This window comes from Antrostomus carolinensis, unplaced genomic scaffold (assembly GCF_000700745.2).
Source record: "Antrostomus carolinensis isolate BGI_N321 unplaced genomic scaffold, ASM70074v2 scaffold24411, whole genome shotgun sequence".
Classification (NCBI taxonomy): domain Eukaryota; kingdom Metazoa; phylum Chordata; class Aves; order Caprimulgiformes; family Caprimulgidae; genus Antrostomus; species Antrostomus carolinensis.
In genome coordinates, this window is record NW_010293917.1 from 17,841 (window position 1) to 22,300 (window position 4,460).

Below are 4,460 nucleotides of genomic sequence, written 5' to 3' on the forward strand. Positions count from 1 at the left end.
GCATTTATTTTCTATTTTTCCTGTGAGATCACAATGTAGAAAATGCAAGGATACACTTTCTAACAAGCAACTACAAGTTCCAGGGACAAAAAAAATGATGCAAGTTAGAGGCCTCCAACACTGAAACAGATGAGAGGTCTCTGCAAGAGTTATTTAGGAGACAGAAGAGAGATTAAGGTACTAAAAACCCTTTAAATAATTTGTGCCTTTGAAGGGCATAACTTATTTCTATCAATAATTTAACATATATATTCTGTGATTAATTAGAGACCAAAGGCCTAGAAGATTCCCACAGGCAGTGCCCTGGATCACAACTCTTGTCGCAGGGACTGCAGGCAAACATATTAATTGATAATGTAAATGTGGATCATGTCAGAAGGCACTACTGGCTTCAGTGTTACTAAAAACTGAGACTATTCTTTGCTTACTGTCATGACTGGGAGAAGTTTGGCCACAAACCAAGAAATACTATACTGGGATGATGAGCTTGAGATGCCAAGCCAAAGGGCTGAAGTTTCTCATCTGCACACAGAACAGCCAGGAAAGAAATTGGAAGAAAGCAGAAGCCAAGCTTTGCTCTATGAGGTGCAAGCATAAGCCTGGAGTCACTGAACAGAGCAATTAGTATAATCCTACTTTTCACATCAGGGCAGGAATCCTCCATTCTATGGGGAAAAGAAAAAAAAAAAAAGAAAAGATTTTTAAACTAGCAGCTGGTGCTTGAATGAGTGGACACAATGTCTCTTTTCTCACCTTTAACAAAATCAGTAGATAAGAGATACAAGAGAAAGGTGTATGTTTATACTTTGACCTAAAAACAAGTGAGATTCTTAAAATAATTATCTGTTTTTAATTCATTATATGTGCCATTTGTTTTTTTGAACTCAGTTTCTTTTCCTTTTTACTACAATGCAAGAGTAACAAACCTCATCAGTTAATGAGCTTTGAAGTTGAAGCCCGGTTGCTTTGGAAAAAAAAAAAAAAATTGAGTCACAATGATGAACTTGGCAAAACCCCCACCTTTTTTAGCCAAAGGACCACAGAGCAGATAGAAAACTCTGTCACCAACGATTGCCATTCTGGCCCAGATACTGCCTGTTTGGAAGGCATCTGCTGCTATGCCCATGCTGTCAGCAGACGTGCTAATCTCACCCCTTGGAACAACACGTCTGCAAAATACCTACTACAGCAAGACCAAATGGACAGGCTTGTCAAGATAAGCTAGCTGTTGAAGAAAATCCCACTTCATGGCTTTGCAGAATCCTACCATCCCATTGGAACAGTTTCAATGAGTCAGGCCTGATTCAAATGTTACTTCTGCCTCTCTGTTCCTGCCTGTCTTCTGCAGAAAGGACAGCAGTTTGTGAGATTTCTGCATTTCCTTCAACAAACTGCTGAAATGCTGTTCTCTCCTTCTGTCCATCCTCCCAAATCAAGTCTAGTACATTATCTAGGATCATGTTCTATCACTGCCCCCAGTTATTGGTTATTATCTATTTGCTCACTGAAAAACAACCAAGGTTGGAACTATTCCCTTCCCAAATAGCACCAGCCACTGAATTCATTACTTCCGTGAATCCTGCATGAAGTACTAATCCCATCCTCCTCATGTTCTCAGTGTTTATCTCATCACCACCCGGGGCTGGCCAGTGTCCTCCCTAACAGTAAATCAGAAATGCTCAAAATTACTTTGTGCCAGAGAAGGGTAAAGTTTTGATAGCGATGGGACTGAAGGGGAGAATTTATGAAAGTATGAGAAATTCCTCCCCTAAATTTGTAATTCCTATGCATTTTATCTCTAAATTTAACATAGTTTATTAGAAAGGCAGATCATAATACCTTTACCCACTAAAAAAATATCAAAACCAAATCCCCAAATAATCAGAGAACTAAACTTCCCATGTGAGTATCCTGTCAGCTGTGGCCTTTTTCTAGAAATACTAGCAAAAAAATATTTTGGAAAAAAATTTCTATTCACCTTCAGCCAAAACTGTTTAATGTCACTGAAAATTACAACTCTGCTCAGCATCACTGCATTCACTTTTAATCACCACTCTCCAGGCTTTACTACATCTTCTACTCTATTGGCTTATGACCATTTCAAACGTTATGTCCCTGAGTAACAATTTTATGCTTTCCTATTTTTTCCCCTCAAGTACAATAAAGGGTTTCATGGCATTAAGTGCGCAGAGATTTAGCTGCATAATCCCTATTGATATTATTTGAGGCGAAAAGTCAAAATTAGAATCAAAATCCAACCCACATTATATCTATGTTTTTTTCTGACATATATAATGAAGAATACAGTACACTGAGCAAGGGGACTTTTTATCCAGAACATTCCCCACATATGATAAAAGGAAGCTCTATGTATGCATAATGCACTTTGTCTCTAAGTGTTTGTTTAAAAAAAAACAAACAAAAAATCCCCAAAACAATTACTTTAAGTCAAATCTCAGTATTATTTCTAAAGGAATTTATTCTCATCTAGTAAAAAAATTAATTGTAAAATGACTTCATGATTCTATATGCATATTTACAAAAGCAAGTTCTTAAAAAATAATAATCTGGAAGAATTATGGGATTATACCAAGGATGCAAGGATACTACTATGCCCTAAGGTTAAAAAATATATAAGGGACTTACAGGAATTCAGTCTTTTCAGAGTCCATTCAAACATTTAACAGTGCAGCAACCTTTTGTGCATCAAGAGTCAAACTTATCAGTGTTACCCCCCCCTTTTATTTTTTTCTTCCCCCTGGACATCAGAGAACAGAGTCTTGATAATAAAATTTCTTAAGGGCTCCCTCCACATCTGTTGCACAGCGTCTGTACAGAGAGGAATCTGGGCTCTATTAAGGCTTGGAGATATTAAATAAATTTTCCAGGAATGTCAAGCTAATTTATTTATTTATTTTTTATAAATATGTGAAGCACTGGAAATCAATAGATTCATACCTGCGATTAGCTGGTAAATCATTTGACTCCAAACCTACAAAGTCCCTTCCTAATCTTTAAAAATTTCTTCATTGTAGAAAACCTGCATTTAATCATGATATATTGTAAAGATTTTTAATTATATGTGTACTCATCATAATTACAATGCCTCATTATATGATTATACAGGTTCCTATTCATTATGAAAATGCAGTTAAGAAAATGGAAGAAGAACATCACATACACCTTCCAAAACTCTGGAAAATAGCTACTGAGAAGGCCTAACTGTACTGGCTTTACTCGCACAAGAAGTTTCACAGCAGAGAAACACGAGCTTCAGGACAAAACAGGCATTAGGTGTGGCAGCATCTCTGTGGCTCTGTGCACTACGTACCCATGAAGTCAAACAGAAAATCATTGTGTGGTTCTGCTGCGCTCCTGCTTGGTACCATCTTGCTAAATTGTTTCCTTTAGCACACTTATCAGGTACTTTCTCGACTTATTTCAGATTTGGTGGAGATGAGCAAAACAATTTCTCTTGACAATAACAGCTACACCCTGCCAGCAGGTCTGTAGAAATACGCTGTCATTTGCCCAGTTACCCAGAAGATTTTTATTCCACTTTTAAAAGAAAAAAACTTTTGTCTTTCAACACTGAGCTTTCAATTTTGGCATTAGCCAGGCTGTTTTCTGCTATAGTGCTCTTCCTCTGCTACCTAATGGAATATTGATCTTTCTAAGCAAGTGTAAAGCAATCAATACACTACAATGAAGAGGAGAAACAGGTAAGAGAAACCATCTCTTTATTCTTTTCATACATAATTGGAACAATGACAAGTGGACTGAAGCCAACAAACCATTTGGGTATTTGGAAATTTTTGGATACTAAACATCTTTTGTGAGGCCTTCACTCCAAGGCAAAGTTTTGGCACACACCGTGTTTGACATGATACAGAGACAGCTGGTGTAAGGGATGAGTTGCACTGTGCTCGCAAGCTTAAGCTTCCGGACCGTGAGACTGAGTGAATAAAGCCAACAGTTTAATCTATGGTGTGATGTTTCTGGTATGTATTCATGACTTTTTTTTGTTTTATTTTTGTAATAAAAATAAAGGAGTACGTAATACACATCCGACCAGGAATCTGGAGGTGTGTCTGCGCGTGTAGAAATAGCCTTCAGTAGGTACCACTTAGAGTTAGGTGGGATAAATTTGGCCACACCAACTTTTGTCTTTCAGAAGTGACATTAAATCAAGAGCCTATCTTCAATTGCTATGTCAAGTGAAGGTTCAAAGTCAGATGCCACTTTTCAAGATCTACCAACTAGGGGAAGCCAGAAGGCGGCCACCAGGGTGGTTTGGGGCTGGAGTACCAGACTTACCCTGTGAGGAGAGGCCAAGAGGACTGCATTTGTTCAATAGCAACTTTATACATGTAATTAAGCTCTGCTCTAGGAGGTCCTCTCAAGTAGGTTCAAAATTTCCCTTCTTTGCCTGCCAGCTAACATCTGTGCTTGCTATCAAC